This window comes from Dendrobates tinctorius, unplaced genomic scaffold, assembly GCF_039654945.1.
Source record: "Dendrobates tinctorius isolate UK_male_01 unplaced genomic scaffold, ASM3965494v1 ptg000105l, whole genome shotgun sequence".
Classification (NCBI taxonomy): domain Eukaryota; kingdom Metazoa; phylum Chordata; class Amphibia; order Anura; family Dendrobatidae; genus Dendrobates; species Dendrobates tinctorius.
Window position 1 is genome coordinate 6711865 of NW_027361773.1, and position 14459 is coordinate 6726323.

The window sequence follows — 14459 nt, forward strand, 5'->3', positions numbered from 1 at the left end:
TAAAGAGGCGTCTCCTAGTATCACCTCCCTGTTTACTGAGGATTTACAATGTTTTCTGTATATATATATATATATATATATATGTTTTTAATGTTTTTCTAATATTTTTTATTTTTTATAATTGCTCAGCATGTGACTGTTACATTTATAGCTGCTGAAGGACATCTTATATTGATTTGGGCAATTATTTACCCTTACTACATGTGTAGATGTGGAAAAGGTTATTGTGATTCAGCCGCTTCTTAATTTGTCGCAGAAGGATATTTCACTTAAAAGTATTAAAATAATTTAACACTGCAGAAGCCATTGATTGATGTCAAGTTAAATACTGAAATACACCTTTTTGTTCAGTAATATCTATATGCTGTGTTATCTAAGTCATGGTAACTTTTGCTAGATCTGTAGCAATGATTTCAAGAATTATGGGCTAGGAGAAGTTATTTTGGTGCCCCTGTCAGATGTAATGTTGCGCTTAAGTATTTGTGTAGTAATAGACATTGTGGTGCTGTACTCATGTACTGCTGATAGCTCTTGCAATGTATTCATGTAATGATGATGTTCTGGTGTTGTATTCATCACCAGAGCCATCATCTGTAAAAGAATACATCACCAGACTCACAGTCAATACCAGAATACATTACTAGAGACACCACCATGAGTAGGTGAAAACATCACTAGAAACATCATCAGAACCACCATCAGTACATAAATACATTGCTAGAACTTCTATCAGTAAATAAATACAACATCAATACATCATCAGGGCATGAATACATCACTAGAATACCATCAGTACATAAATACATCACCAGAATCACCATCAGTAGATGAATACATCACCGGAACTACCAACAGTGCATGACTACATCACTTAGCTTAGTATAGTGATCAATTTCAATGTCAGATCAGCCCCATAGGCAATGCGCACTACACAAGTACCAGTGATTTGCCAGCATCTGCATAGTAAGAACATGAAGCCTATGCCCATAGAAGGGCAGAACACTGAAGAGGAGAGAACTCTGGGAAATGGAATGCACATGCTTAAGATTTCCAGATGAGCACCCAACATCACAGGGACAAAGGACGCTGTGGGTGGCCTTACATTGGTTAATGAAGTGTGGAGACTGACTTATCTTCTGGGCCACATCGTCCCCATAGCCTGGAAGAACTCATTTACATAAAGTGATAAAAGCTGATTTATTCACAAGGTATCTGATACAGGTAGGACTTTTTTTTAGCAATTTATATCTGTATGCCCATATTAATAGATTACATTGCATTTTCATTGAAAGATTTACACGGAAAGATTAATCACAATAAACTTTCATCATAGAAAAGGCAGCCGATCAACAACAATGATCAAAATTCTCAGGTAAAATGATCTTTTGCGCCATTCTTGGTGATATATTGTCTTGTGTAAAAAGATTTTCACTGCCAAGAACAGTGGCAGCCTATGAGCACTGAGTGACCCATTAAAGATTGTTTAGTTCACATCATTTACTGCGGTCTACCTATGTAAGCAGGCTATGAAACGTCTGCCGAATAGTAAATATTTACCGGTCAGAGGCTGCTTAATGCCGCAGGTTGATCCATGTAAACGGACCATTATGCACTCTATAGGTAAAGAAAAACTTAATGCATTCTTCAATATATACTGTACATGACAAAGACAAGCAGCACCACTTAAAAAGATCATTGCAATTACCTTTTAACATTCATTTAATACACAAAATATCTGGAACAGTTTCAAACTGATGAAAAACTGATGAAAAAATGATGTTCACATTGACTTCAATGATTTAACAAATGCAATCAGTTTTCTTTAACCAGACAAAAAATTTGTGTTCACGACCTTTTTTGATTCAGCTAAAAAACTGATTGCTGCCTTATTACAGTCAAATGGAAAATATTTTTGAACCTTTATGTCCCAATTAAAAAAAAATTATCCTGTACTTGATTTTATTTCCATTTTTCTTATCATAAAATGGATCTAAAAATGGAAATAATTACCAGACATGTTAACTAGAGTTGAGTGAATTTGTTCGAAATCAGTCATCGAATCTGAATTTGCCATATTTGTGCCACATTGGTATGCTATTCGTACCAAATTTATGTTTGATGACGGATTCAAAAACATATTTGTTCATTTCTACTCCTATTGACTCCAATGATGTTCGGCTGTGTCTTGCGAATATTGCAAAAACAATATTCGCTGATGATCATAATCTGGACCGAATTTTTCAAAATTTGTTCAACTTTAGTTTAATAGGGACATAATTTGGGGGGGAAATGAACAATAACACAGATAATGATTTGCTTGCCCTGTAATGAAAATTAAACCCAATATCAATCAAATCAACCAACACAGAGAGTAAAACGGATGCAAAAATACCTAAAGGATAACAATCACTCAGAATTTTTTTGACAAAGAGGGGAGAAAAAAGATCAGGAGATGCCCATTGAGTTTCACAAGTCCCAATGGTTTCCTCAGGAGTCATCAGATATTTAAAGAGGACTTGTCAGCAGGATTTGGGGCTCTTAACTGAAGACAATGCAGTGATGGCGCTTTGAAGCTGATTAGAATTACATCATTTAGAAGCAATTTGTTTGGCTGTTCTTCTGTAATCAGTTGAGGAAGTTTTATGATAATGAGACACAAGTGCAGCATGGCTGGATGTTGCGCTTGATCCTCTCCTACAATTTTGAGTATTATGCACCCCACTCATCTGCTCATCATTTGCTTTTTCACTGATTTTCCTCCACTGGTTGAAATCTCAAGCTGACTGGGCATGTGAAGCAACTTCCAAATGATGTCATGAGCTGAGAAATCAATCTGCGCAAGCACCACCTGCAACCATGCCAGAAGATGTGAGAGATTTTGTCCAAAAGAGAAAGATCAATGAAATGAGCAGTGAGCTTTGTCGTAACTGGAGGCAGACTGGGGTGTGAACAACACTGAGACAGGCAGAAACCAAGTGCAACATCCAGCCCCGCTGCACTTGCCCCTCATCAACATAAAACTTTTATGGTTTATTATAAGAGAATGACAAAATGGATTTCTTAAAAAGAGGTATCATATTAATCGACTCCAAGGTGCCATTACAGTCATGTCTGTAGTTAAGAGTCCAAAATCCTGCTGACAGAATGTCTTAAAAGGGTTATTTCCAACAATAGAAAGTACCATCTAATTTGGAACAGGGTTTTCAGGTTCTTAAAGGGTTTTTCCCAATACTAATAAGCTGTTAACTTAGCACCTATCCACAGTATAGGTAATAACTTGTTGACCATTGTGGATAAAGGGATAACTTGAAATGTTGGGAATAACTCTTTGAAGCAATTTAGAAATCCTCATTACATGAGTGTTTGCTGTAAAATCTACAGACGGCTTTGCATAATTGGCAAATTGAACTCTGACAGCATTCAGCTTAGAGAAACAGAACTTCAAGACACTGCAGCTATAGGAACCGGAGAAGATATGCCTCTCATTAAACAGCCACACTGCCGTTACTGCTGTCAAGCTGCTCTCATTAAGTTGAACAATATGTATAAGTAAAAGAACAATAAAATGTCCAACCCCCACACTATGCCCCTATACCTAGCTTGCATAGGGTTAGTTTTGGTACTGTATAATAAAATGCCAAGTGTGTGGTCTTTTGCAGCATTACATATGGGACAGTGGAGAGGCAGCAATGAAATCCATGTTCCTGGGTATGGTTCTTTATAAAAAAAAATATCCTATATAGTAATGTCTCAATGTATTATGTTTGTATATTTGCCACACTTGACTGTTTTATATAATCAAATTGCTATTAACGCCTTTCAATACTGGTTGATTTTCCATTTTTTGTGCTTTCTTTTTTTCCTCCCTTTCTTTCAAGATCAATAATTTTTTTCTGCCGATGTATTAGTTAAGTTTTTTCTTTGAAGAACAAATTGTAGTTTTAAATGTCACAATTCACTTTACCATATAATGTATTGAAAACAGGATAAAAATGAGGTAAAATTGCTTTTTGAAAACAATATTGCCAAGAAAAAATGACCTGGAATTATGATTCGCGAGATCATAGTAACATAGTTTTGAAGGCTGAAGGAAGACCTTATGCCCATCTAGTTCAGCCTATTTTTAGTGCAGCTGTTCTGCATTGTTGATCCTTGGGAAGGCAAAAAACCTACAGAGTAGAAGCCAATTTTCTCCATAGGGAAAAAAATTCCTTCCCCTAAGCTGGGTCAACCATCTACCTATAATATTATGTTATTCGTAACCTTCTACACTGTTACTCACAAGAAAAGCATCCATTCCTTTATTAAATTCATTCAGTGAGTTGGCCATCACCACTTCCTCAGAAAGAGAATTCCAGAGCCTCACTGCTCTTACCATGAAGAACCCTCTTCTATGCTGGTGCAGAAATTGTCTTTCCTCCAAATGAAGAGAATGCCCCCTTGTTCTTGTCACAGTGCTTGGTACAAACAGTTCATTGGAGAGATCTCTGTATTGCCCTCTGATATACTTGTACATATATATTAGGTCTTCCCAAAGTCTTCTCTTTTCTAGAGTAAATAGACCTAATTTTGATAACCTTTCTGGGTATTGTAGTGAACCAACTCCATTTATCATTTTAGCAGTCCGCCTTTGAAACCTTTCAAGTTCATGTCTTTCTTGAGCACCGGCGTCCAAAATTGCACACAATACTCAAAGTGTGGTCTGACGAGTGATTTGTACAGAGGGAGAATTATGTTTTCATCTCGTGTCCCCAGACCTCTTCTAATGCATCCCATGACCCTATTTGCTTTGGTGGCAGCTGCCTGACACTGGGCACTCCAATTTAGCTTCTTATTGACTAAGATGCCTAAGTCTTTTTCCATGTCTGATATCCCCAGCAGTTTCCCATTTAGTAAGTAATTCTAGCATCTGTTTCTCCTTCCCATGTGCATAACCTTACACTTATCTGTGTTAAACCTCATTTGCCATTTTTCAGTTCAGTTCTCCAATTTACTCAAATCTGTCTGTAGTTGCACACTGTCCTCCTTTGTGTTAACTACTTTACATAGTTTTGTATCATCTGCAAATACTGATATTTTACGGTGTAAGCCATCCACTAGATCATTAATAAATATATTAAATAGTAGGGGGCCCAATACAGAACCCTGTGGTACCCCACTAGTAACCCTGGCCCAATCTGAGTATGCACCATTAATAACCACTCTTTGTTTTCTATCACTAAGCCAGCTACCTACCCATCTACACACATTTTCCCCTAGCCCAAGCTTTCTCATCTTACTTACCAATCTTTTATGTGGGACAGTGTCAAATGCTTTAGAGAAGTCAAGATATATGACATCCAATGATTCTCCTTGGTCCATTTGAGAGCTTACATCCTCATAGAAGCTGATCAGGTTAGTTTGACAGGAGCGATCCTTCATAAATCCATGTTGATATGAAGTTAAACATTTATTAACATTGAGATATTCCATAATGGTATCCCTTAGAAACCCTTCAAAAATTTTACCCACAACAGATGTTAAGCTTACCGGCCTATAGTTTCCAGGTTCCCTTTTACACCCCTTTTTGAATATTGGTACCACATTTGCTTGCCGCCAATCAAAAGGAACAGAGCCTGTTTCGCTAGTCTTTAAATATAAGGAATAGAGGCCTGTCTATCACATTACTTAACTCCCTTAATACCCGAGGGTGAATGCCACCGGTGATTTGTCAATTTTAATCTTACTAAGGCGGTTCTGCACTTCTTCCTGGGTTAGGCAGGTAACAATTAATGGGGAGTTTACATTATCACTCTGCATTTCCTCTGGCAAATCCTTTTCCTGTGTGAACACTGTTGGGAAAAAAGTATTTAAAACATTTGCTTTTCCCACATCGCTCTCTATGATTTCACCCTCACTGTTCTTTAAAGGGCCGACACCATTAATTTTAGTCATTTTACTGTTTATATAATTAAAGAATAGTTTGGGGTTTGTTTTACTTTCCTTAGCAATGAGTCTCTCAGTTTCCACTTTTGCTAAATGTATTTGTTTTTTACTCATTTTATTTTTTTCTCTATAACTTTTTAATGCTTCTTCATTGCCTTCTTGTTTTAGCTTCTTAAATGCCTTGTTCTTGTTATTTATTGCCCTTCTTACATCCTTATTTAGCCACATTGGTGTTCTCCTGTTCCTAGCCCTTTTATTTCTGTACAGTATGGCTAGCTCGCAGTGGGTGTGTAAAACTGATTTAAATATTTCCCATTTATTTTCTGTGCTCCTATTTTTGAGGACATTGTCCCAATCAATTCGGCGAAGGTCCTCTCTAAGCTGATCAAACTTTGCTTTCCTGAAATTCAGTGTTTATGTAACCCCCTTCCAGGGCACCTAAGTGAAGGACAAGTGGAATTGTATTATATTGTGGTCACTGTTCCCTAGGTGCCCATCGACTCGTGCTTCTGTTATTCTATCAATAGAGGCCTGGATGTCTTCCTGGAGCGTAACAGTATTGTATCTTACAGTTATTGTTAGGTTCTTTAGAAAGACGTAGATCTGGGGATTTATTCTGATAGAATTTTATAGGCTGAACTGGATGGACTAAAGTCTTTTTTTGGCCTTACTAACTATGTTACTATATAACTATGGTAATACCAAACTTATAAGTAGGGATAAGCAAACCCATGGAATTTTGGATTCTGGTACTCTACCTAAACTCTTTTCCTATTGAGAACAATGGGGACTCCAATTTTTCAACTGGAAAATTCTCTCTCTCTTATTCTTCTCGGACTTCGCACAGAAGGCAGAACATAGTCTACGCCAAACATAGCAATGGGCTTCCAGGAGAAGTTTGTGTTCGACATTTAGCACGGGACATTAACTCTCCTGTATGAACCCCAAACTTTTAAGTTCGGGTTTGCTCATCTCTAATTACACAATTTTTTCTATATTTTAGTGGTTAAAATCTTTGCTTTTCATACAAAACTGGTATTTTTCTAATGATTGAGCTGTCTGAGGGTTTGATCCTTGCAGGCCAAGCTATTAATTTTATCAATGTTAATGATTTTGATATTTTGATATAGCACACTTCTATAATTTAATTAATTAGTTAAGGGTTTCACTATCTTAAACCAGCTGTTGACATTTTAATTCACCAACTGGAGTGTTTTCTATTCACACCAATAAAGAAAAGATTTTGGATTTTTGTGGAGCTGAATTTTTCTTTCTTTAAGCCACCGCCTCACATAGCGAGATCGCTAGCGAGATCGCTGAAGCATCACTGATTTTGTGGCGCAACAGCGACCTCGCCAGCGATTTTTCTACATGTGACACGCAGCTGGATATCGCTGATCATGCTCAAATGTTCTGGGTCATTTTTTCATCGTCGGTGTCCCTCTGGCCAGCATGCATCGCTGTGTTTGACCCCGATGAGCGACCTCGTTGGTGACGCAGAACTCAGGGACGCAGGCGGGAATCGTCAGAAAAGCTACTGTGTGACAAGGTACCAACGACTGCCGAGGTGGTTATACGGATCGCCGGATAGTTGCTGCATCGCTGAAGAGATCTGCCTGTTTGGCAGCTTACTAGCGACCATTTAGCGATGCACCAGTGATCCATACCAGGTCGTATCATTGTCGGGATCGCTGGTGCGTCGCTAAGTGAACCGGGACCCTTACACTTCTATAGTAATTAAAATATCAAACAAGCTTTAATTTTTTTATTTTAGTTTTGAACTGTGAAAAAGGGGATGTTTTTAACTTTTAGATCTCTTAAATTATATTTTTTTAATGTTACTTTATTTTTGTAGTCCATTATAGGATTACATAATATAAGAAATTAAATTTATTGCTGCTTCCACTGGTTGTAGTATATTAAGACAGGGACCTTGAGCAGTGAACTGCTAAGGCAACCTCATGGGCACCCTGTGAGCACTACAAGAGGAGAAGTGAAGGCGATAGGAGTCAGCTTCACATTAATGAATCATTTCAAAGCAAATTTAATTTGCCTTTTTGCATATGATTGCTGATTTGTAGAGGAAGTTAAGAAATTAAAAAAAAACAATAATACATCTTGGCTCACCTATTCTGTCAATACCACCCCATTTGGTCCTCTGCAAAGCTTCTTCCAGGCTTTTTTTTTTAATTTAATGATGTTCTCTTACATTCCAGGGTAAGTCAATTATGTCATTATGCACATCATGATGTTTCTATTTATATGTTCATGTAGCTCTTTCAAAGACAAGTCCAATGATACCTTTACTTGATCAGTCTGTTCCTTTGTGACTGAGAAATCAGCATTTCAATTGATATGCAAATGAGCCTTTGGAACTATTTGCAAATCTGAAGCTTCTGTCACTCCAGCTCTTTTCCCAGCAAAGGGTTGCCTCTTCTAACTTGACTGACAGACTCTCTGCTGTGTGACTTCAGGCAAAAGGAGCCATCAAGAAGGTGAATACAGCATTGGACAAGGAATAGAGCTGGAATGACAGAGGCTTCAGATATACAACTAGTTCTTCAGCCTCATTTGCATATCAATGTAAAATCTGATTTCTCAGCAATGGAGGAATGGATTGGTCATGTTAAGGTATTGCTGGATTTGTCTTTGAAAGAGTTACATGCACATATAAATTGTTTTGTGTGTGAAATCTTGCTGACAATTTCTCTTTATTAAAACTAATATGATTCTGAACCCAGAAAGAACAGCTTTCTAAAAAGTTTACTAGGCTTCAGTGATACTACCTTATGTAAATAAGATACTTTCATAAAATGTATGCATCTTGTATGACCAGTTACACAGGAAGAAATGGAACTGTGATATTTATACAGTATTTTGCTGAGGCATGATACTGGAGCACATCAGATTGGTTTCAGTACAGAACAAATGACTACCTTATAAGCTGCCTCCATTCTTCTTGTTTTCATTTTATGTTTTCATTTAACAACTTTCAACTTTCTGCCTTCATTCTTCAGATTTTTTTCTTGCCCTGACTGCAACCACAAGAAGGTAAATGCTGTGACAGAGTCAATATTCTTGGTTTACACCTGAAATGACTGCACAAAATGTACAAAACCAGTACTGACAGCACACAGAGCATTCTGAAGTGATGAGTATAAGAATCACTGAACCACGATTTCCAGCTGTCATAGTACACTTACATGTAGAACAGTGAAAAGCATGCGTGATATATGTGAAGGTGAAACTTCTGTACTTTCATGTTGATCACAGCTACTCAAGCAAAGGTGAAGTTTAGAAAAAACAGGGGGCCTAACTTTTATCTATGGTGAACTTATCTACAGTGAGCTTAGATAATCATCAAGACTATTAACTCAAAATAGCCATATGAATATTCTGGTATAGCATCCTTTAAGCCAGGGGTGGGGAACCTCAGGCCCCAGGGCCATTTATGGCCCTCGATGACCTTTAATCCGGCCCCCGGGCAGATTCTCATGGACCACAGTACTTTGGCAGGGAGTTATATTTTGATTTCCACCAGCTCATTAATTTCTTCTTCCTCAGTGAGCACACATATGCAGTGTTTACTACTGAACACTGAAGGGCATGCAATGAAAGATTACGTCCTGACACCAGTGCCAGAGTCAGGATGTGCTTTGTGGGCGGAGTTTGTACAGCCCCCGAAGGATGGTATAAATATCCAAATGGCCCTTGGCAGAAAAAAGATTCCCCTCCCCTGCTTTAAGCCTTTGCATTACAATCACAAATATATTTTCAATAATTTAACCCTTCCCCACATGGCCAATTTTTTTGTTGTTTTCGTTACATTTTCTTCCAAGAGCCATAACTTTTTTATTTTTTGGTCCACATAGATATATGACAGCTTGTTTTGTGTGGGCTGAGTTGTTTTTTTAGATGACAACATTCAGGTTACCACATAGTGTGTCTGAAAGTGAGATAAAAATTCCAAGTGCGGTTAAATTGAGGACACCCCCCACAATTCTAACATTGTTTTTTGGGGGGGAAATATTTTTACAGTATAAATTTTGTAGTCAGTATGACCTGGTAATGCGATTCTTTTCATCAGTACAATAATGGCGATGCCAAACTTGTCAATTTTTTTGAAAAAAATTTTAATTGCGCAAAAGTGGGGTGATTTGAACTATTTTTTCATAATTTTTTTAATCTTGATTGTATTTATAAGTCCATTTAGGTGACTAGAACCTGCAATCATCTGATTGCTTGTGATAAACACAGAAACACCACAGTATTGCTGCATATAGTAAAAATCAGAGTCTCCTTTAACCCCTTCCTGCCATCCGACGTACTGTCCCGTCCATGGGACCTGGGCCCCTATGCCCATGGACGGGATAGTACGTCTCAGCGATCAGCGGCGCCCACGTGGTGAGCGCCGCTGATCGCAGCCGGGTGTCAGCTGATTATCACAGCTGACACCCGGCACAATGTGTCAGGGGCGGTCACGGACCGCCACCGACACGTTAACCCCTTGCACACCGCGATCAAACATGATCGCGATGTACCGGGAGTTAAAGGGAAGCATCGGCAGGGAGGGGGCTCCCTCCGTGCTTCCCTGAGCCCCCACGGCAGCGCAATGTGCAGCGCTGCTGCGGGGGGCTCCTTTCCTCCAGGCCCCCGAATCCAAGATGGCGACGGGGGCCTTCGGGGGCCTGCAGGAAGCTGGCTTCCTCAGTGCCTGCAAAGCGCAGGCATGAGGAAGCCTTCGGCACTGCCTGTGACAGATCGCTGATCTGTCACAGTGATCTGTGATGTGACAGATCAGCGATCTGTCACAGGACAGTGATGTCCCTCCTGGGACTATGTAATAAAGTAAAAAAAAAATAAAAAAAGTGTAAAAATAATTTTAAAAAAATCGCCAAATAAATTAGTAAAAAAAAAAAAAAATATTCCCCAATAAATTCATTTTTTGAAAATAAAAAAAAAAACAATAAAAGTACACATATTAGGTATCGCCGCGTCCGTAACGACCCGCCCTATAAAACTGTCCCATTAGTTAACCCCTTTAGTGAACCCCTTAAAAAATAAAAATAAAAAACGAAGCAAAAAATAATGATTTATTATCATACCGCCAAACAAAAAGTGTAATAACGCGCGATCAAAAAGACGCATATAAATATCCATGGTACCGCTGAAAACGTCATCTTGTCCCACAAAAAACGAGCCACCACACAGCATCATCAGCGAAAAAATAAAAAAGTTATAGCTCGCAGAATAAAGCAATGCAAAAATAATTATTTTTTATATAAAATAGTTTTCATTGCATAAAATCGACAAAACATAAAAAAAGACCTAAATGAGGTATCGCTGTAACCGTACTGACCCGAAGAATAAAACCGCTTTATCAATTTTACCGCACGCGGAACGGTGTAAACGCACTCCCCCAAAAGAAATTCATGAAACGCTGGTTTTTGTTCATTCTGCGTCCCAAAAATCGGAAGAAAAAGCGATCAAAAAAGTCACGTGCCCGAAAATGGTACCGATAAAAACGTCAATTCGTCCCGCAAAAAATAAGACCTCACATGACTCGGTGGGTCAAAATACGGAAAAATTATAGCTCTCAATATGTGGTGATGCAAAAACTATTTTAACAATAAAAAGCGTCTTTTAACGTGCGACAGCTGCCAAACATAAAAACCGCCATAAATAGTAAATCAAACCCCCCGTTATCACCCCCTTAGTTAGGGAAAAATAATAAAATAAAAAAAAATGTATTTATTTCCATTTTTCCATTAGGGTTAGGGTTAGGGCTAAGGTTAGGGCTAGGGTTAGGGTTAGGGTTAGGGCTAGGGTTAGGGTTAGGGCTTGGGTTAGGGCTAGGGTTAGGGTTAGGGCTGAGATTAGGGTTAGGGGTGTGTTGGGGTTCGGGTTGGAGTTAGAATTGGGGGTTTCCACTGCTTGGGCACATCAGGGGCTCTCCAAATGCAACATTGCGTCTGATCTCAATTCCAGCCAATTCTGAGTTGAAAAAGTCATATGGTGCTCCTTCCCTTCCAAGCTCTGCCATGCGCCCAAACAGTGTTTTACCCCCACATGTAGGGTATCAGCTTACTCAGGACAAATTGCAAAACAATTTTTGGGGTCCAATTTCTCCTGTTACCCTTAGGAAAATAAAAAATTGGGGGCAAAAATATCATTTTTGTGGAAAAAAATGATTTTTTTATTTTCACGTCCGAGCGTTATAAACTTCTGTGAAGCACTTGGGGGTTCAAAGTGCTCACCACACATCTAGATAAGTTCCGTGGGGGGGTCTAGTGTCCAAAATGGGGTCACTTGTTGGGAGTTTCAATAGTTTAGGTACATCAGGGGCTCTCCAAACGCACATGACACCCGCAGACCATTCCATCAAAGTCTGCATTCCAAAACGTCACTGCTTCCCTTCCGAGCCCCGACGTGTGTCCATACAGTAGTATTCTCCCACATATGGGGTGTCAGCGTACTCATGACAAATTGGACAACAACTTTTGGGGTCCAATTTTTCCTGTTACCCTTGGGAAAATGAAAAAATTGGGGACTAATTGATCATGTTTGTGGAAAAAATACGATTTTTTTATTTTCATGCCCGGGCATTATAAACTTCTGTGAAGCCCTTGGGGGTTCAAAGTGCTCACCACACATCTAGATAAGTTCCTTAGGGGTTCTCGTTTCCAAAATGGGGTCATTTGTGGGTGTTTCCACTGTTTAGGTACATTAGGGGCTCTCCAAAGGCAACATGACACCCGCAGACCATTCCATCAAAGTCTGCATTCCAAAACATCACTACTTCCCTTCCGAGCCCTGACGTGTGTCCATACAGTAGTTTTCTCCCACATATGGGGTGTCAGCGTACTCAGGACAAATTGGACAACAACTTTTGGGGTTCAATTTCTCCTGTTACCCTTGGGAAAATAAAAAAATTGGGGACTAATTGATCATGTTTGTGGAAAAAATACGATTTTTTTATTTTCATGCCCTGGCATTATAAACTTCTGTGAAGCCCTTGGGGGTTCAAAGTGCTCACCTCACATCTAGATAAGTTCCTTAGGGGGTCTAGTTTTCAAAATGGGGTCATTTGTGGGGGGTTTCCACTGTTTAGGTACATTAGGGGCTCTCCAAAGGCAACATGACACCTGCAGACCATTCCATCAATGTCTGCATTCCAAAACGTCACTACTTCCCTTTCCAGCCCCGATGTGTGCCCATACAGTAGTTTTCTCCCACATATGGGGTATCAGCATACTCAGGACAAATTGGACAACAACTTTTGGGGTCCAATTTCTCCTGCTACCCTTGGGAAAATAAAAAAAATGGTGACTAAAAGATCATGTTTGTGGAAAAAATACGAATTTTTTATTTTCACGCCCGGGCGTTATAAACTTCTGTGAAGCACTGGGGGGTTCAAAGTGCTCACCACACATCTAGATAAGTTCCTTGGGGGGTCTAGTTTACAAAATAGTGTCATTTGTGGGGGGTTTCCACTGTTTAGGTACATCAGGGGTTTTCCAGTCGCGACATGGTGTCCGATCTCAATTCCAGCCAAAAACGTCAAATGGCGCTGCTTCCCTTCCGAGCTCTGCCATGCGCCCAAATAGTGGTTTACCCCCACATGTGGGGTATCAGCATACTCAGGACAAATTGCACAATAACTTTTAGGGTGCTGTTACCCTTGGAAAAATAAGAATTGAGGGTCAAAAGGTCATTTTTGTGGAAAAAATATGATTTTTTAATTGTACGGCTTTATGTTATAAACTTCTGTGAAGCCCTTGGGGGTTCAAAGTTCTCACCACACATCTAGATAAGTTCCTTAGGGGGTCTAGTTTCCAAAATGGTGTCATTTGTGGGGGGTTTCCACTGTTTAGGTACATCAGGGGTTTTCCAATCGCGACATGGTGTCCGATCTCAATTCCAGCCAAAAAGTCAAATGGCGCTGCTTCCCTTCCGAGCTCTGCCATGCGCCCAAATAGTGGTTTATCCCCACATGTTGTGTATCAGCGTACTCAGGACAAATTGCACAATAACTTTTAGGGTGCTGTTACCCTTGGAAAAATAAGAATTGAGGGTGAAAAGATCATTTTTGTGGAAAAAATATGATTTTTTAATTGTACGGCTTTATGTTATAAACTTCTGTGAAGCCCTTGTGGGTTCAAAGTTCTCACCACACATCTAGATAAGTTCCTTAGGGGGTCTAGTTTCCAAAATGGTGTCATTTGTGGGGGGTTTCCACTGTTTTGGTACATCAGGGGTTTTCCAATCGCGACATGATGTCCGATCTCAATTCCAGCCAAAAACGTCAAATCGCGCTGCTTCCCTTCCGAGCTCTGCCATGCGCCCAAATAGTGGTTTACCCCCACATGTGGGGTATCAGCATACTCAGGACAAATTGCACAATAACTTTTAGGGTCCTGTTACCCTTGGGAAAATAAAAATTGGGGTGAAAAGATCATTTTTGTGGAAAAAATATGATTTTTTAATTGTACCACTGTACGTTATAAACTTCTGTAAAGCCCTTGTGGGTTCAA